We start from the raw sequence: 21,141 nt of genomic DNA, 5'->3' as shown, positions 1-21,141 counted from the left end.
TATGTAAATCAATTATTTATTTGAAAATATAAAAGTTTCTATAGTGTGAGTGTTGCACCTGTGCATATTGGGGTTCCAAACAATAAAATAATAATAATAATAAAAATAAATACATTTAACTGGGCCTGATCTTGGGACTAAAAGTCCATGCGGCTCTCTGCTCTGAAGGTAGGAGGAGGCTTTGTGTGATCTCCTCACCCCCAGCCCATTCCTCAGCTCTCAGCCAATAGAAGCTGAGAGATTGACCTGGGGGATGGGAGCAATGCAAGTCTCTTCCCCCTTCTGGAGCTAAAAGCCACATAGCGGTAGCAGTCTGCAGTTTCAAGCAGTCTGGGGCTACACCAGGCAAGGAGTCCAGCCTGTCCTGGGGGTGCTGTAGGGCTGCTGGTCAGGAGATTCTTAGGTAAGAATCTCTACCCAACTCTCTTCCTCCAAGAGATCACCATCCAAACCCTCTGCAACCTCTTGCCCCAAGTCACATCTTCCTCCCAGACCCTGTATTACCTCCTACACCCCTCCCCCAGGCCAGAATCCTTTCCTGCACCCAAATACCCTCCCATACCTTGCACTTTAATCCCCTGCTCCAGGTCATAATCCCCTCCTTCACCCAAACTCCCTCTCAGACCTCACACCATCTGCTGCACCCCAGTTCCTTACCCCGTGCACTCTTCTGTACCATCCTCCATCCTAAACCCCACATATTCTCTACAGAAAAGTGTGGCCCTTGACCACTTTCCAAAATCTTGGAGTGGCCCGCCACCAAAAATTATTGCCCACCTCTGGGCTACATAGTACTAGTAGTAATGGGAGTTATATAAGTATTTAAGCCATAAAGCTGTGTTAAACAAAAAGGGATATTCTTGGCATCAGCATGTCAAGGGCAAAACTCCCATTGACTTCATTATAGCCAGGATTTCACTGAGTGCCTATGCTGGTCAGAAAATGGCTATAACAGTATATTTTGTACTAATTTGGTATGCAGTTGTACAAAAATTCTGTAGTTAAAACTGGTTTGTTACTCTACAGAAATCAAATGACAGCTCCTAATGTAAGTGTGTCTTTAATCCTGTTCTCCCCAAGGGAGCTTCTGGATGAAAAGAAAAAGAAAATCTATAGCCTCCTCCTGAAGTGACATTTAGCACAATCTTTGGTATGTGGCCCATCAGGGTAATCTGCTGGCAGGCCACGAGACATTTTGTTTACGTTGACCATCAACAGGCATGCCCTCCCCAACCAGCCCTGGTTCATTGTTCCCAGCCAGGGGAAGCTGAATGGGGCCATGACAGTGAACAGTAAACAAACAAAATGTCTTGTGACCCACCTGTGGATTACCCTGGTGCACTGTGTGTTGAGCATTATTAACCCCTGATTTAGAAAATGCCACATGGATACTATTATATGAAACATTTATCTGCACATTTTTTTGCCTGGCCCAATTCTGAGAACCCTTTTATAAGTACATAGCCACAATGCTGCCACCTATGGACAGCATCCATTCACAAACTTCAAGAAATAGTACTTGTGCTCTTCAGACATAGGAAATACAAAATAGGGGTCAATGTTTAAAAGGTGTTTGAGGGCAGACAATCTGGTGTAGTATGGCTGCTTTACATAGCACTGTGGCATAATCTAATTTTAAAACTGGCCAAGGGGATACAGGGCAGCTCCCTCCAGATCTAAAGTTTTGGTGGAATCAAAACATTCCTACAAAGCATTTATATTTAACGGAGTCAGTATTCTCACAAGGAAAATTATTCAAACAAAATATTGCATTGTGGCTTGTATTAGAGTAACCCTAAAGTTGGTTTTACAGCACAAAGGGGATCAGTTTGCACTGACCTGCAGCAAGAAGAGCAAATGCAAGATTCAAACCACCTTTACACACCCACTCACTGCTGACATGTGTTCTGTTCATTTGGCTGCAGCAGAACATCTGCTCCAGGAACTTCTACCTTACACCATTTTTCTTAATTATCTTCTTGTCACAGATACTGAACATTTCTCTTATATTCTGTTCTACCTTTCCTACGGCTGCTCTTCTCTCACTGATCTCCTTCCTGTCCCCTCACTCAATTTGCCATTGTTAGTGGTGCAGGAGCCTTGTATCTTTGCCTCATTAATTCATATCAGGCTTCAGCTGAAAACCTGTATATTGCTCTCTTTGGGTCTGCAAATTTTCTCTTCCTCCACTATGATTTGTCACAGCAATTGTGTTGTTTATCTCTGTAAAGGATACAGAGTTTATTGAATCACACTAAATAAAATAAAGTTACATTGCAAAGAGCACCATTCTGTTTTCCTGCACAAAATAAATAAGCTAACTTCAAGTTCCATATGATGGAATGCACATTTCCATGACAAATCATATTGTATTTGACTGAATTTATTTTCAAAGTACTCAGTACTTACAACCCAATTTAAAGCCAGTGGTCAGAACCCTGATAGATACATTTAAGTAAGAGGAATGAACATTTTCTCCTTTCCTAACAAAATGCATTTGCTAAGCAAACATTTGTTACAACACGTGGCTGACTCCAGGGAAGAATCTTTGGGACGGTTCTACCTATTAATGCCAAGTCTGAAAATCTCAGACTGTGAATGCAGCAATATATTGTTCCTCACTTGTCTATTCCATTTGAGTCACTGGCTAACGATTTTCAAAAGAATCTTCACCAGGGTGGATCAAATCTTTTAGCTTCAAGAGTTTCTTGATTTGTGGAGTTGTTTTGTATTAGTGATCCTTACACACAGACACACACACAGACACACACACGGACACACAAAATGTGTCTCATGTTAGCATACTTGCAGCATACTGGGGAAGTGAAGGCTGTTGTGCCATCCTTCAATAAAGTGTAGAATGTGCTCTACTCTCCTTGAGGGTGACTGTGAGCTGAGAGAGAGTCCCGCCCTTGGTGACCTCATGGAATCATAGTGAACAAAGCCAGTGATTGTGCCTGGCCCCAGCCTCTGTGCATGGGTGTGCACAGATGTAGAATGGTTCCTTGCACCTTCTCACCCTCCTGTGTAAGTGAATAGGATCTAATACTTTGCCATCAGCTGTAATAGGGGCATTCAGCTGAGCCGCATGGTTAAATAGCTAGCAAATGGGTTACTCCTATTCTTGTGTTTCACATCTTCCCCTCGCAGATGTTGCAACTGGTCATGACTGTAGCAACATCTGTCATGAGGAGTGAGCGATGAGAGAGCCCTCCAGCAAGGTCGATGCCCATCAAGACATGGTTTCACTAATTTTAACCATACAACCAAAGATGATGGTGAGCATTACTGACAAAAACACAGTTTTAAATGCTGAAGCAGTGAGATGTGAGAGGGGTTTTAGCAAAAATCCAACAACTTATAAGGAAATTCAATTCCAAGATTTTACTTTGATTAGATGAAAACTTATCTTAAATATGAACTGATGTTTTATAGTATCAGGGGCCAATATGGCAAATTCATCTAAAAACTGAAGGTAGTTCAGAATGAGGCATTTCACTTGTTAAGCAGCATATCTCATGATGGGCACACTACTCCAGTACTTTGTGATCTCAGCTAGATGGCTACTGATTTCTGGGTGGAGTTTAGGACATCGTTTTTGACCTCTAATGCTCAACCTGCCAGGGAGACTACTTTCTCCCCATGCTATGCTACTATATTGGAGAACACTTGAAGAATTGAACCCGGATCCCTCTATGTATGTAGCACAGTGAGCTGTTAATTGGTTCTCTTGTGGAGAATGTCCTCAACTTCAGAATTCACTCTTCCACTGCATCCAAAGTTGCTCAAATCTGTTGACTATGAGCATGCTACAAAGCACATCTATTTTCAAAGGCTTTTGGGGAGGAAGGAGCATGGTGATTATGACAATAGTGAAATATTTTGGATTAATTACTCAGCTGCTTACATTCTGACTATTTTGCAGATATTTAGATGAATGGTACACTTCTATCTTGCCTAAAGATCCTAGCACATATTTTTATTTGGTATATAAATCAAAATAATTGTAAGCAATCTATAATTATGATTAACTATGAGTATTGGAAACACATCTCAGATTTAAAGGTACTGTAACAATTTTTTCCTCAACAGAAATAATGGCAATTAACCTTTCATAACCATTCTTCTTCAAGAAGTTTTGCTCATGTCCACTTCATGTTAGGTATGTGCCTAGAGGACCCACATATAGGATTGGCATAGGACTGCCATCTGATGAGCCTCTAGGGCGAAAAGTTCCGTGATGACAGGGGCTAATTACTCATGCTACTATGTACCTTAACTCTCAGTAGAACAACAATATGCACCAATTACAAAAACTGTAATAGCTATGATCACAGAAAAGTCCAAACCACTAGGAAAGAAGCCTTGCCATAGCAAGAAGGATCATTTCAGAAACCGTCATGGGCAATTAGAAGGAATTGAGAAGGTTTGGCGTTGGTAGCATGATCTCCCTGGTCCAAAATTTATTTACATTTAATATCATGTTCTCTTTTAAATATTTATTTCTTGCTGCAACAGATGCAAAGGTTCCCAATTTTACTGGGAATTTCTAGTGAAAACTTTATCCCTACCCTTCTCATTATTATTATTATATTTTTCCTGGAAACTGCTTGTAGAACATCATTAGCCCAAATGTTTCTGCTTTAGAGAAAAATAAAATGTGAAATTAGAGGTTCATGACACTGATTGCAGAAGCCGCCATAAAAGTGAATGTCTTTACATGTGACAATCATCTATGGGAGACAAACAGCTTAACAATGGTGGTGCCAGTGCCCATAGAAAAGATGCCTTGAAAATATATTTGTTCTCATCTGTCACTGGATGGTGGGCAAATGTACAAAATGAAGTGATTAACTTCAAACTAGAAGAAAAGAGCAATATCGACTTGTGATCATGCTATCCACAAGTGGCAGACTGTCCTACTTAGCAGAATTTTAAAGCAACAACTGCTCAGTCTTTAGCAACATCTGAAGAATTTTAAAGGGAAAAGGGATTAGAAACAACAGTAAATATTGATAGCCAGAAAGCTACTTCCACACTAGATACTGGATTACCAAAGTACTGTAGGCTTACACAGTATAACTGCATTAAATCAGAAATCTTCCTTATACCCTTCTTCCTCTTCTAAGTAAAATATAAATATATGCATATTAAATATATGCATAGTGCAGCAAAATTGGAAACGTATGTTCTATCGTCATATGCCTATTTCTTTTCATGTTTACTCTGGTCAATATATACAATAATTATGATTGCACTGTATGTCCATTGTCATTAGCCTGAAATGTTTATCTTGCACCTCCTTCTTGATATAGATGTTCCTTCTGCGTTTTAAAATAAACTCGTTACACATAGCATCATAGGAATTTATGCCATAGTAACTGGCATGGAATTTTTACCAATCACACCGTTTTATCTTAGCATCTTCATGTATACTGGAAGTAACTGGAACATCTGTTTTGTGGTGAAATAAACTACTTGAAAATGAACATTACTCGCAAGATGAACTAACCATCATTTCACCATTGCTCATGCATGATATTGTCTTTTAAATGTAGTCTGTTGGAACAGTTCTCTGGGCACACAGGATTGTGAGTTACAAAATAATGAAACATAAACCTGGTTGTACACTTATCTATAGTTATATTTTCTATGTAATAACATAGGTTTCCCTGCTACCTGCCTCAAAATTTAGTGCATTGCAGATCTGGCTGGTTTCTCAAAAAACAGGCTCCAAACTTAAAGCAGATCTGCTCCACAAGGGGTTTCCTCGGTGAATGAATATGGGATGCTTTTCCCACCACTGTGTTATACTAAAATCTGCCTTGTGATTCCATTCACACATAGGGTGAACTTGGACTTGTTGCAAAGTTCCTCTTTTACTTTCAAATTCGTTTGATTTTTTGATGTTACCTCTGATGGTTTCCCATTCCAAGTCTTAATACTATATTGCAAAAGACTAAGCATTGCATCCCTGGCCAAACAGGGCAGGGTGAGAACTTTCCCTTACTCTAGGCCCATTACCTTCTTATAACTAATTTCACATAACATAGAACAGTTGGCTAAGCAAAGGTACAGTAGGGCTTCTTTGGGATATCTGTTCAGTTAAACCTTTCCAAAGACTCCAGTTAAATCTGTACTGATGTTGAATCAGATGTGGAAGCACCACAAACCTGGAACTGTACAATTTCAGACTTTTGTTAGGGAGATGTTTGTTATTATTCAAATAGAAATTCAGTTTTTTTCACTGGAATTCATCTTCCTGGGAGATCCGCAACAATATTATGTTAATAAAAAAAGCAAAAAAGTACCAGGAAAGAAGAATCTAAGCTTTATAAAAACATACAGACAGCATCTTCTCCCAGTTCTAATTAATGTGATGATTTCTGATCCTTCTTATTGTCTTTATAATAGATAGAGAGAATACCAGCCACCCTTTCACTTACGTCTATCAGTTAAGGAAGATTAACTCAGCCCGTCTTCCAAAAATAAGGTTGACTAAATGAAAAGAAATTATTGTCTGTCAACAGATTGCAAGAAAAAGGTGAGGTTTAAGTTATAATGCATGGATAGGATAAGAAACAAGAGTGAAGTGACAGAAATGAAAAAGTGAAGTACATGTTAAATTGTTAATAGTCATGTGAGAGCCTAAAAAATCAGAACTCTATAACAAGACAACTTCTATGTTATATTTTGCTACTAATAATTACAGTATGTTAATAATTCATTTTTTATTAACTTGAATCTGAAGGATAATTTTATGACACATTTTTGGTAGCTAAGAAGCTTCAGAGGGGTAGCCAAGTTAGTCTGTAATGGGAAATTTTTTTACCACAACTACTATTTGTTGTTTTTTACATTTTTCATTAGTTAGTGATGCTGTATAAAGCAAGAATAAGTGGGTCTTCATGAAAAGACAGTAGGAAATAATTGTAATAGGACTAGACCTGCATACATACCAAAAGACAAACAACGGGCTAAATTCCCAGCCCCTGAACAAGGGGCAACACTTTGTTGCAGTCTCTAGAACAGACTGGAAGACAGGTTGCATCTCAGAGCGCAAGTAATTTGACTGAACCAAATTCATCCCTAATGTAACACCATTGACTTTAATGGAACTAGATCAGGGATGCATTTGAATTTATTACAAATGCTTGTGTATGAAACATACCATTTGTTAAACAGTACTAGTAACTCAATTGGTGGAAAAGCATTATCTATAGGGCTGAGTCAGGCACAGAAATATGCTTTCAAGTAATTAGCACTTTTGTTTCCTATTTTTTCTAATTAATCACAGGGGTGATTTGCATGAAAGAGAAGAAACAGTGGCTATTCGTCATAGTCTATTATTACAGCTTAACTATTGCCTTATGAGAGTTCAGAAAATGGTAACATTAGTGAATGGATGAGAACACATTGCAATCTAATTAAAACAAAGTCTTCTGCAATGCTATTCAACTGGGAAGAATTCTTGCAATAATGAAATAGCCATTTTTTAAAAAAGGGAGTAACATTAAATGTGTATTTCATTTGCATACTGATGAGAGGGGCAGTAACGCAAGCAAAAACTGAATACAAAGTAGTTTGATAGAAAAGGGTCATGCTATTATCTCTTTGAAATTCACTCAGGAAGAAGAGGTCATATAAAATACACAACTGGATCACAACAGTATAAATGTATTTGAAGGAATGGGTTACATACTCAAAATAATACCCATGAGACAATACTGAAAAGCAGAACTGCATTAATTTTCTTCTCACTCTAGGGCACAAAGCAATCTCTGTGTGCAAGTATGTTTTCTAGGAGCAGGATTCACCATGTAGATACAGAATATATGCTCCAAAACTGGCATATTTAGAGTTTAATTCTGAGACAATCAAAACTTCTCTGACAACTTCAACATGGATTTCGGGTTCATAGGGACTTAAATATTGGGTTAAGGAAATTCTGTCTCAGGTACTTTATATGGGACCATTACCATAGTATCTGAGCCGCTCACAATCTTGTAAAGTATTTATCCTCCTATGAACTAGGGAAATATTATTTCTGCTTTGTACAGAGGGGAAACTGAGGCACAGAGTTTTAGGTTTTCATTCAGGTAGCTGTGAGGAATAAATACCGAGATCTTTACATGCAATTCAATTCTGGATGCAAACTATGCTGGTTCCATTTTTCTTTCAGGTGCAAACTACATAGCAGAAAATCCTTTGGATAATTTTGCCTATGATGTCAGGAAGTACAGAATTCAAAAATCCACAATTGGAGCCAATTTGTCTCTGTGGCCACATTTCACACAAATCATATCTTTATCCTTTGCCCCTAATCTTTTCTTGGTGCAACGAGAAGAGTCCCTGTTTACTATTTGTAAAGACAAAATATGCCTAATTTTTGGAAGTTTGAAGCCTAATGAAATCTCAGCTGTCCCTAATGTTTAACAGATGTCGGTTGATTCCCAGCAGCAGCTCTGAAGAGAAATCATAAAAGTTAACATGCTAAAACTGAAAACTCTAATTCACTAACTATCTCATCTTTGCCTTTTTCCAAAGAGAGGGATGTAAGACTTAGAAACCTCATTACAATGTTTTTCTCCCCACAGGGGTTTGTTTGAACTAATCTCTTGCCTCAGAAGTTTCTCCACCTCAGCTCCATGATTTTGGGCCTCTCCAGTTTTAAAGATATGGTACCAATCAAGGAGGAAGTAGAGTTGTAGTAACAGCCATACTCCATGTCATCATTTCTATTAAAATCTGTTGGGATTTCCTCAGGTAAGATAATTCTTGCCTTGTCAATATTATCACAGTTAACTTCCCATTTCCCACTTAAATCCCCTCCACAAAAGAGATTCTGGTTGAGCTGGAGAATTGGGGCACCAAGACTCCTAGAAGTGCTATGAAATCCAAGAAGAGTGAAATCATAGAATCACCATGTAAATAGTCTGCATGTTCCAAGATAAGGGGTATTTCCCCACAGACATCAGCAGGTCTGGGAGCTGGGAGTGCCACTCTATGGCTGTGTCCAGACTCAGGGGGTTTTTCGGGAAAAGTAGCCTTTTTCCGAAAAAACTTCCCCTGCATCCAGACTCAAGCCGCGTTCTTTCGAAATTAAATCGAAAGAACGCGGCTTTTCTTTCGACGGCGGTAAACCTCATTTCACGAGGAAGAACGCCTTCTTTCGAAAGTGCTTCTTTTGAAAGAAGGCGTTCTTGAATGTAAATAGGGCTTCTTCGAAAGAGAGCATCCAGACTCACTGGGTGCTTTCTTTCGAAAAAGCGGCTTGCTCTTTCGAAAGTTCCGCGTGCAGTCTAGACGCTCTCTTTCGAAAGAGGCTCTTTCGAAAGTATCTTTCGAAAGAGCCTCTTTCGAAAGAGGCTTGCAGTCTAGACATAGCCTATGAGAAACAAACCATCTCCCCAATGTATGTCTCCAACAGCTTCAAGCAGGAGTCTTACAATAAACAACTTATCACAGCTCTGCAGCATCAGTTTCTATGTAACAATCTCTCTATGAACTTATATGGCCCCAGTCAATGCAGACTCTGAACACTTAAGTTCTTTAGGCTTACAGCAACCTGATTTCTGGTTAGAAAAACACAAATGTAAATTCTACATTCATTGTATCCATTAACCATTCAGAGCTTCATTTAACAATAGACACTTGATATAAATTTCAACAATACTATCCTTAGATGCTATCCTAATAAGGCAACAATACTATCCTTAGATGCTTTAGAATTGGATTAATAAATACTGTCTATTGTTCATTTTCACTGAATACAAACAAAAACTCAGGCTTTGTTTATTTGTTTGTTTGTTTTTTTTTTTGTTTCTTTAGCATCTTCTCAAGAAGCAAAAACTTAATTATTACTGAATGTACATAACACAAACATCACAACAATATGCTATCACCGAATACAACTGTGATGGATGGGAGAGGTACTACCCTTTTCTAGACAATCCTGCATTCAGTTAACTAATTTATCTGTAGAGGGTTAAATCCAGAGGTAGTGGGTATCCAGGAAGTGTTGGCAGGGAGCCAGGAGAGTCAATGGGAAGAAAGTCAGATTTGAATCAAAACAGATTCTGTCTGCATTAGTTTTTTGTGTGAGTTCAGAGCAAGAGCTGGGAGAGATGGACTGATTCACGAATAAGGCATGGATTTTTCAGCAATATCCATGCCTAAGAAAAGACTAAACCTTGGAACAACAGATATGAGTAGAACAGGGAATGTTTAGTTAGATGTGTTCAGGTTATTTTCTTCATTTTAAGATTTGGTTAAAGTTCTTTATGCTGAGCCCTTGTGTCCTCCATTCCATACACTGTAACTTTTCAACTAAATCCCAGAGAAGAAATTCTCTGTGCTTCTAATCTTCCTTGTTTCAGTTGCTCTATAACACTCAGCAACCAAGTATGCTTTCTCAAATATATTTTCTTTGTTTTGTTAATAAAATCTCCTTTTTAAGACTATTATCTGAGTCCTGCATCCTAGTGGGCTGGAGGTTCTGTGTGCACGTGCCTGAAACTGAAGGTCAACTATTCCAAAATTACAGTTTGTTTTCAAGTTCTCTCCTGAAGAAGGGTTAAAGAACTTGGGGTTAAACCCACAGGAAAAAATCTCAAGTGCATCTTCCTGGCTCTCAAGGGGTTTTTGCATTTGGGTGGTGACCCAACATCAGGGAATCCATGACCTTAGGGAGTTTTTTAAACAGAAGTCTTTTGTGGCAGGGTAGTTTTAGGTTTCTTGCTGGCCCCCACCTTCAGCACTCGAAGTGCCAGAGTGGGGAACAGCCTTGACAACAACAATGTCCACAGTTCAAATTAATATCTTCTGCAACTTTGGAATGTCTTCAAGCATAAGGTCTTGTGGAAATGCGAATAAGTATCTTATGCTATAATGCACTGAGGCATGAAGAGAATTTCAGTACAGGATGTAATGGGTTGAATCACAGAAATCCTCTTGGAGTTGTCCCACAACATGCTGACCATGTCACTGATGCCCACCTTCCTGCACTCTGGGGCTCCCTACCATCCTGTCCTGCCGGGGCACAAACTCTGGTCTCTCCCAGCCAAGACACAGAGTTGGGGTAACCACCTCCTTCCAGAGCAATACAAATGCTGGACCAGTTCAGCTCTGGGAGGGCTCAAGCATAAGGGCTCAGTATCCAGGAAACCAAACCCCAAAAGGAAGCAAACCCCCAAATAAATCCACATTACTCATTTACACAGAGAAAGTTCATAAGAAAGAGTGAGATGCACAGTGGTTGCTGCCCCATCCCAGGTAACAATTATTTATGCTGGGCTTGATAACAAACAAAAGTGTTTTTTATTAAGTACAAAAAGTAGGATTTAAGAGATGTATAAGTGAAAACAGTCAGATCAAAGTACGTTACTAAATTAAAATGAACAAAAATGCTAGACAGAAATTTGTTACATGCAAATTCTTACCCTAAACAGCTGTTCTTATCTGAGGTAAAAAGCTTCAGATCAGAGCTGATCTTTATTCTGGCCTGCATCCATGGCTTTTCAGAGTTCTTTGTTGTCAAGTATCCTGTTAGGGTGGGCTGGGTAGTTTTATAGGCCAGCTGAAGACAAGGACTGATGGCTTCCTATTGCTTAAATATAATTTCCCCATAGGGTGGCAACCCTTTGTTTGGAACTCCCTATCACCACAGAAAAACAGCTGGTTCAAAATGGATTCCAGTACCAGGTGGAATGGTCACATGTTTTTTCTAAGACTAATCACAGTTTGGGGTTATAGGACAAACATAACTATTCACAGGTTGTTGGTTTGAGTACTAAGTCATTAAATACCGGAAGTATCGCCAGCTTAGAAAAGAGGAGACTAAGCGGGGGGGGGGGGGGGGGGGGGAGGATGATAAAGGCCTATAAAATCATGACTGGTGTGGAAAAAGTGGGGATTCAGGGAGAAAGGCAGCAGAGGGTGGTAACTCAAGGGGTGGAGCCATGGTTTCAGGCATTTTTAGGGAGCTTCCACTGCTCCTATTAAGAATGTCACAATAGGTTAATATTTTTATAAAGTTCCACAAATAAAATAATTTAAAACTCATTGTTCAAGTTCCTTTATCACCTCTTGTAGAGGAAACCACCTCCATCTCCAGACTCATCTGATTCAGATACTTCCACTATTTTTTCATTAAGATCATTATTTGAATTATGTTCCCTATTTAATATGTTCAGTGGAATAACATGTGCATAATTTATTATTTCTTCGAGTACGGTTTTTCTACATCTCTTGCTGTCTTGACCCAAAACTACTTAATTTCTTACTAATCCCAAAAGTTCTAACTGTAGTCTGAATTTTGTTCTGCCTTTTCCTAATAACTACACAGTTCTTAATGAGAATATAGAAGACAGCTTTGGTAAATTGACCTTCTAGTAAAGTTAAGTCTAAAGCAGACAAACTGGCTGATTGAAGAGGCTGTGACAAAATAAAATAGAGTTTTTAGAGGACCCACATTTTGCTTCAATACCATGCAATTATCTGTATCTTAGCAGTCAACAAAAACTATAAACCAATACACACAAGCAAAATGACAGTACAGAAATCCTGAAAACATCAAGGGAAAACAAATCCATGGTCCCATTCACATGACAACTATAAGGAAAGTTCATTCATACATGCAGAGAATGAAGCTCATAATTCAGCATGTTCTAGGTCTATTCTGAAGTAATTTCTGATTACCATGAAATAAACAGAATTGGGCATCATACAATAATTAAATGAAAACCATATCAAACTCTTCTGGTTTGGGGCTTCTTTACTGTTTGGAACTTTAAGAATTGATGTTACCATTTGTGGTTATTGCATCTGTAACAACTGGAGGATTCTGGGATGCTAAGTTCAGACTGGTCAGGTGGCAGCAATTGCTACTGGGCTTTGGTTGAAGACAGAACCAAAGACTAAAAACAATGTTCAATGTTCTTAGGCATATAAGCATACATGTGTGCTAACTGTATTCCTTTTAATACTTTATATTGTTTGTTGGTGCTATCCTGAGCCAATTAACATTATTGTAGTTAATTTGGAAAGCATGACTAGATTTGATCCTAACAAATAGGGAGGAACTGGTTGAGAATTTGAAAGTGGAAGGCAGCTTGGGTGAAAGTGATCATGAAATCATAGAGTTCACAATTCTAAGGAAGGGTAGAAGGGAGAACAGCAAAATAGAGACAATGGATTTCAGAAAGGCGGATTTTGGTAAGCTCAGAGAGCTAATTGGTAAGGTCCCATGGGAATCAAGACTGAGGGGAAAAACAAGTGAGGAGAGTTGGCAGTTTTTCAAAGGGACATTGTTAAGGGCCCAAAAGCAAGCTATTCCAATGTGTTGGAAAGATAGAAAATATGGCAAAAGACCACATTGGCTTAACCACGAGATCTTGCATGATCTAAAAATAAAAAAGGAGTCATATAAAAAATGGAAGGTAGGACAAATTACAAAGGATTAATATAGGCAAACAGCACAGGAATGCAGGGGCAAGATTAGAAAGGCAAAGGCGCAGAATGAGCTCAAACTAGCTACAGGAATAAAGGGAAACAAGAAGACTTTTTATAAATACATTAGAAGCAAGAGGATGACCAAGGAGAGGGTAGGACCACTGGTCAATGTGGAGGGAGAAACAGTAACAGGAAACTTGGAAATGACGAGATGTTCAATAACTTCTTTGTTTCGGTCTTCACCGATAAGTCTGTAGGAATGCCTAACATAGTGAATGCTAGTGGGAAGGGGGTAGTTTTAGAAGGTAAAATAAAAAAAGAACAAGTTAAAAATCACCTAGAAAAGTTAGATGCCTGTAAGTCACCAGGGCCTGATGAAATGCATCCTAGAATACTCAAGGAGCTGATAGAGAAGGTATCTGAGACTCTAGCTATCATCTTTGGAAAATCATGGGAGACTACAGACCAGTTAGTTTAACTTCTGTGCCAGGGAAGATAACGGAGCAAGTAATTAAGGAAATCATCTGTAAATATGGGAAAGTGGCAAGGTCATAGGGAACAGCCAGCATGGATTTGTAAAGAACAAATCATGTCAAACCAATCTGATAGCTTTCTTTAATAGGATAACGAGTCTTGTGGATAAGGGAGAAGCGGTGGATGTGGTATACCTAGACTTTAGTAAGGCGTTTGATACGGTCTCACATGATATTCTTATCAATAAACTAAGTAAATACAACTTAGATGGGGCTACTATAAGGTGGGTGCATAACTGGCTGGATAACCGTACTCAGAGAGTAGTTATTAATGGTTCACAATCCTGCTGGAAAGGCATAACAAGTGGGGTTCTGCAGGGGTCTGTTTTGGGACCGGCTCTGTTCAATATCTTCATCAACGATTTAGATATTGGTATAGAAAGTACGCTTTTTAAGTTTGCAGATGATACCAAGTTGGGAGGGGTTGCGACTAATCTGGAGGATAGGGTCATAATTCAAAATGACCTGGACAAATTGGAGAAATGGTCTGAGGTAAATAGATGAAGTTTAATAAAGACAAATTCAAAGTGCTCTACTTAGGAAGGAACAATCAGTTTCATACATACAGAATGGGAAGCGAAGGTCTGGGAAGGAGTATGGCAGAAAGGGATCTAGGGGTTATAGTGGACCACAAGTTGAATATGAGTCAGCAGTGTGATGCTGTTGCAAAGAAAGAAAACATGATTCTGGGATGCATTAACAGGTGTGTTGTGAGCAAGACACGAGAAGTCATTCTTCTGCTCTACTCTGCGCTGGTTAGGCCTCAATTGGAGTATTGTGTTCAGTTCTGGGCGCTGCATTTCAAGAAAGATGTGGAGAAATTGTAGAGGGTCCAGAGAAGAGCAACGAGAATGATTAAAGGTCTAGAGAACATGACCTGTGAGGGAAGGCTGAAGGAATTGAGTTTGTTTAGTTTAGAAAAGAGAAGATTGAGGGGGACATGATAGCGGTTTTCAGTTATCTAAAAGGGTGTCATAAGGAGGAGGGAGAAAACTTGTTCATCTTGGCCTCTGAGGATAGAACAAGAAGTAATGGGCTTAAACTGCAGCAAGGGAGGTTTAGGCAGGACATTAGGAAAAAGTTCCTAACTGTCAGGGTAGTCAAACACTAGAATAAATTGCCCAGGGAGGTTGTGGAATCTCCATCTCTGGAGATATTTAAGAGTAGGTTAGATAAATGTCTATCAGGGATGGTCTAGACAGTATTTGGTCCTGCCATGAGGGCAAGGGACTGGGCTCGATGACCTCTCGAGGTCCCTTCCAGTCCTAGTATTCTATGATTCTGTGGTTACTGATTACTGATTGTAGTTTGTGATACTCACAAATCTTAAAAATTGGCTTAGTTTTATGGAAGGCTTTGCTGAAGTCTGTAAGCATTTCAAGTGAACCTATACTCGCTTGCTAGTGATTTAGGGAAGATTTACGAATGCCCATGAAGGCAGACTGAAGGCATGGAGTTTCACACAGCTCTAATAATAACATTATGGCTGTGTCTACACTAGCATGAATTTCCGGAACTGCTTAAAACGGAATACTATTCTGTTTTCAGTTTTTCCGGAAAAGGAGCGTCTACATTGGCAGGCTGCTTTTCCGGAAAAGCCCTTTTTCCGGAAAAGCGTCTGTGGCCAATGTAGACGTGCTTTTCCGGAAAAAAGCCCCGATCGCCATTTTCGCGATCGGGGCTTTTTTCCGGAAAAGACTACTGGGCTGTCTACACTGGCCCTTTTCCGGAACAGTGTTCCAGATTAAGGACTTATGCCCGAGCGGGAGCAGAATAGTTTTTCCGGAATAGCAGCTGATTTTGTACAGTAGAGCATCGTTGCTTTTCTGGAAATTCAAGGGCCAGTGTAGACAGCTCGCAGCTTATTCCGGAAAAGCGGCTGATTTTCTGGAATAAGTGGCCCAGTGTAGACACAGCCTATGAGTCTGGTAGTGATCTTGCTTACACCAATGTAAAATAATCGATATTGCTTCTATGGAGAAACATAGGTAAAATATGAGAATCATGCTCTACAAATTTAATAAACTTGGGCTGCCAAGTCAACTTTAATTTCCTGTTTGGAAGGATTAGGATAGAGTCACCAAAGAACAAATACTATTTAATATGTTTCTTTTCTGTTTGCTATAAAGCCTTGTTTGCATATTCTCACTGCTGCACAAGTGCCCACTGAGCCAGTATTAAAAAAGGTTCTATTGCTGGCATAGACAAAATAAAACAATTTTCAAAGGCATTATAGAAAGAGTGGTTGAACTTCGGAACTCCAAATTGGATTGGGACCCTTTCCTCAATCACATTCTCTCTAATGACGCTAAAAACATTTGTGGCTTCTCTACATTATCAGGTAAACAGGGTTCAAGATCATTGCAGCGAGAAATGGCTACTTACAGACATTTACGCCTGGAGGAATTCTGCACTGAAAAATTAAAAATTAAAAATTCTGCACACATTTTGAAATTCTGCACAATTCTGCATATTGTATTTGCCAAAGTAACAAAATATAATCATGCCAGTTTCAATTATTTTGGTAATTTATTTAAAAAATACCCATCTGCACAAACGTCTGTAACAATACAGAAAGCAAAACAAAAAATTCTCCCAGGAATAGAGAGTTAGAGAGAAACATCTGCATCCACGTGGATCCTCACTGCAAGATCAAGGTATAAATTACCCTAAAGTAGGAGATGGGGAGGAAGGCAGAAAGCAGATTAGTCAGTTGAGAGTGTGCATTAGCTTAGTGGGGTCTATCCCTGGTCTCTTCCAAGGGAGAGGTCAGGGTGTTCCCCTGGTTCTCTGAGGACAAATGGACCCTTAAATCCACTTAGAGGCTCCTAGCCTCCCACTCCTCTTTAGCTCCCACACCCTGCTTGCCCCAGGGGCCATTATCCATCAGCTGCTACTCCCACACTCATTGCTCCCTCCTTCAGGGCATTGCCCTGTGCCCTCACTTCTCCATTTTCCTGAAGATTGTCTCCCCTTTCCTATCCCATCCCACTGTCCCCCCCAGGCTTCAAAACCCCTCACCACTGTGGCCAGTGTGCTCCCTCCACCCATCATAGGGGTAGCTATGTTCCCTACAACAGCACTGGAGACCCTGTGCTCCCCATCTCTTGACTGACCCCTTCTTTGCCTGTCCCAGCCCTAGCACAGTGGAGGAAACTGACTTCAGGAGCTGCAGCTGAAAAATCCTGGCTCCTAGAGGAGGAGACCTGTCTGTACAGTACTGCAGCTAAGAACTTTGCCTGGGGTTGAGGTGTGCACTGCAGGTAGATATCCAGTGTGAAACTTGCAGCAAACACCATCCCTATATGGCACTCTGGCCAAGGCTCACTGCAGGACCTTTGCAGGGTCGGTGCAATGACAGGGGAAGGGGTATGCAAGCCACACCTGACCCTGACATAGCACAAGGGCCAGGTCTGCCCAAGAAACACTGCACATCTCCACTTCTCCTGGCAGGACACACTGTGATAGCAAGCAAGGACAGAGTGTCACACACATACCCATCTCATCCTCCCTGTCCCTGGGGAGGTGTTTTAAATCTCTCCTGGTTGCTCCCAGTGCCCAAAGTGATGCACCCACTTGGGCCTGCTGTTGGGGAGGATCATATGACTCTTCTTGTGGCTTCTCTTTGCTTCTCTGTCAGAATCTATTATTCTTTAAGGAAATGAAAAAATCTGAAGGCAAGATGAATACTGCACACGTGCAGTGGTGTCAAATTCCCCCAGGGATAAAATATTGTCAGGCATGAGTCAGTTTCCTTTTGTGGGTGGGGCTTAGCAGACTAGTAGCATTTTTCAACAACAAAGTTAAACTTTACTTCTTGAGTTAACAGTTCCTCAGAGCATAAATCTTGACAAATAAGTTGAAAAACATATAGGCACTGTAAAGAGCTATTGACAAAACTTAAACCTGACACTATATTTATGATCCATTCATGATAAGTGTCATAATAGTACTTGATCATAAGGATAGGTTTTCATTTAATGATTGATAACTGACAAGCCTTATCTTTAGAAACCGGTTTACAGAATCTAAAGAAAGGAGTAATTACAGCAGTCATTCACCACAATCTCAGTCTGAATTCTAAACTGCCCCAAAGTCATAATGAAGGGGAAAATGAGATAGGAAATAGTGGCTGTTAAGAGGGAAGAATGCATAAATGTATGGCCTTAAGGAAAAATAAAAATATTGACCCATTTAAAAATGGAAATGGGAGGATAAAAATCCTCAGCACGCTACTGCCAAAATTATCCCAAAGTGGCCCATACCAAACCTTATGTACTTACAGCTATATGGCAATACAAATACCTGCTTGAATCCCCAAGTAACTATGTCACACCCAAATAGTACTATAGCCTCATGTCAGAAGTACTCCCTCTAGAACACAGTACTTTTAGTACTACAGGTTTCAGAAGCAGGAAATCAGATCTTCCTGGCTTCTACCTATCATGTGAGGGAGTAGTGCTGGGAACTTCAGCGAAGTTAGCAACATGAAATTACCTTGCATGGAGGCAACGGATACATAGCAATACACATCCTGTACTGTAATAGCAACTAGAAGGTATATCTCTAATTGGAGTTGTGTAATGTCTCAGGTGGAGGACTGGGAATGTCTCTAATAGCAACAGAACGGACTTAAACAAAGCAGTAGGGATATATTACAGACCACCTGATCAGGACAGCGATATTGACATTGAAATGCTGAGGGAGATTAGAGCGGCTACCAAAATAAAGAACTCTATAATAATGCGGGATTTTAATTACCCCCATATTGACTGGATATATGTCACCTCAGGAAGAGAAGCGGAGATAAAATTTCTCAACCGCTTAAATGACTGCTTCTTGGAGCAGCTGGTGCAGGAACCCACAAGGGGAGAAGCAATTCTCGATTTAGTCCTGAGTGGAGTGCAGGATCAGGTCCAGGAAATAACCGTTACAGGACCACTTGGGAATAGTGACCATAGTATAATAACATTCAACATTCCTGTGGTGGGAAGAACACCTCAGCAGTCCAGCACTCTGGCATTTAATTTCAAAAAGGAGAATTACACAAAAATGAGGAGGTTAGTTAAACAGAAATTAAAAGGCACAGTGACTAGAACCAAATCCCTGAAAGCTGCATGGAATCTTTTTAAAGATACCATAATAGAGGCCCAACTTAAATGTATACCCCAAATTAAAAAACATAGCAAGAGACCTAAATAAGAGTCACCGTGGCTTAACAACCATGTAAAAGAAGCAGTGAGGGACAAAAAGGTATCTTTTAAGAAGTGGAAGTCCAATCCTAATGAGATAAATAGAAAGGAACATAACCACTGTCAAATCAACTGTAAAAATGTAATAATAAAAGCAAAAAAAGATTTTGAGGAACAGCTAGCCAAAAACTCAAAAAGAAATAACAAAATGTTTATTTAAGTACATTAGAAGCAGGAAGCCTGCTAAAAAAACCTGTGGGCCCCCTAGATGATCGAACTATAAAAGGAGCAATCAAGGACGATAAAGCCATTGCGGAGAAACTAAATGATTTCTTTGCTTCAGTCTTCACAGCTGAGGACGTTGGGGAGATTCCCAAATCTGCACCGTCCTTTGTGGGTGATGAATCTGAGGAACTGTCCCAGATTGAAGTGTCATTAGAGGAGATTTTGGAACAAATAGAAAAACTTAATGTTAACAAATCTCCGGGACCGGATGGCATTCATCCAAGGGTTCTAAAAGAACTCAAATGGGAAATTGCTGAGCTATTATCTGTGGTTTGTAACCTATCCTTTAAATCGGCTTCCGTACCTAATGACTGGAAGGTAGGAGGAGTAACGGTAGTTCGGAATAGGACCCTAGTCCGAACTACCTAGTTCGAGCCCCGTGTAGCCGCGCTACACGGGGTTCGAAGCAGCGGGGATTTAAAAATGGCGGCTCCCCGCTTATGCTAATGAAGCCCGGGAAATTCAAATCCCGGGCTTCATTAGCAAGTGCGGTATGCATACATTACCCCGCTAGTTCGAACTAGCGGGGTAGTGTAGACATACCCTTAGAGTTCTTTGAAGGGGTTAACAAACATGCGGACAAGGGGGATCCAGTAGATATAGTATACTTGGATTTTCAGAAAGCCTTTGACAAGGTCCCTCACCAAAGGCTCTTGTGTAAATGACATGGCCATGGGATAAGAGGGAAGATCCTTTCTTGGATTGAGAACTGGTTAAAAGACAGGAAACAAAGGGCAGGAATAAATGGTAAATTTTCAGATTGGAGAGGGGTAACTAGTGGTGTCCCCCAAGGGTCAGTCCTGGGACCAATCCTTTTCAACTTATTCATAAATGATCTGGAGAAAGGGGTAAGCAGTGAGGTAGTAAAGTTTGCAGATGATACCAAACTGTTTAGGATAGTCAAGACAGAAGCAGACTGTGAGGGACTCCAAGAAGATCTCACCAAACTGAGTGATTGGGCAACAAAATGGCAAATGAAATTTAATGTGGATAAGTGTAAAGTAATGCACATCGGGAAAAATAACCCCAACTATACGTACAGTATGATGGGGGCTAATTTGGCTACGACAAATCAGGAAAGAGATCTTGGAGTTATCGTGGACAGTTCTCTGAAAACTTCCACACAGAGTGCAGCAGCGGTCAAAAAGGCAAATAGGATACTAGGAATTATTAGGAAAGGGATAGAAAATAAGACCCAGAATATCTTACTGCCCCTGTATAAAACTATGGTATGCCCACATCTTGAATACTGTGTACAGATGTGGTCTCCTCACCTCAAAAAAGATATTTTGGCCTTGGAAAGGGTTCAGAAAAGGGCAACTAAAATGATTAGGGGTTTGGAATGGGTCCCATATGAGGAGAGGTTAAAGCAACTGGGACTTTTCAGTTTAGAAAAGAGGAGACTGAGGGGGGATATGATAGAGGTTTATAAAATCATGAGTGGTGTGGAGAGGGCTGATAAAGAAAAGTTATTTATTAGTTCCCATAATAGAAGAACTAGAGGACACCAAACGAAATTAAGGGGTAGCAGAAAGTTCTTCTTCACATAGCGTGTAGTCAACCTGTGGAACTCCTTGCCAGAGGAGGCTGTGAAGGCTAGGACTATAATAGAGTTTAAAGAGAAGCTAGATAATTTCATGGAGGTTAGGTCCATAAAAGGCTATTAGCCAGGGGATAAA

At 40.0% G+C, this 21,141-nt stretch overlaps 1 protein-coding gene and 1 long non-coding RNA gene across 29 annotated transcripts in view; one reads left to right on the top strand and one right to left on the bottom strand.

Moving 5' to 3' along the window:
- The window catches only part of DLG2 (discs large MAGUK scaffold protein 2), a 1,555,116-nt gene that overhangs the window by 93,905 nt on the left and 1,440,070 nt on the right, over nt 1-21,141 (bottom strand). The gene's annotated exons all lie outside the window — the stretch shown is intronic.
- LOC112547334 (uncharacterized) overlaps nt 1-21,141 on the top strand; it is a 77,532-nt gene that overhangs the window by 2,132 nt on the left and 54,259 nt on the right. For both annotated transcript variants that reach the window (XR_003091053.2, XR_012900775.1), the window contains 2 exons: nt 6,415-6,544; nt 8,598-8,766. This is a non-coding gene — a long non-coding RNA (uncharacterized LOC112547334). The remainder of the gene's footprint in view (nt 1-6,414; nt 6,545-8,597; nt 8,767-21,141) is intronic.

Source organism: Pelodiscus sinensis, chromosome 1 (genome assembly GCF_049634645.1).
Source record: "Pelodiscus sinensis isolate JC-2024 chromosome 1, ASM4963464v1, whole genome shotgun sequence".
Lineage (NCBI taxonomy): Eukaryota > Metazoa > Chordata > Testudines > Trionychidae > Pelodiscus > Pelodiscus sinensis.
This window is presented reverse-complemented; position numbering and strand designations above follow the sequence as displayed.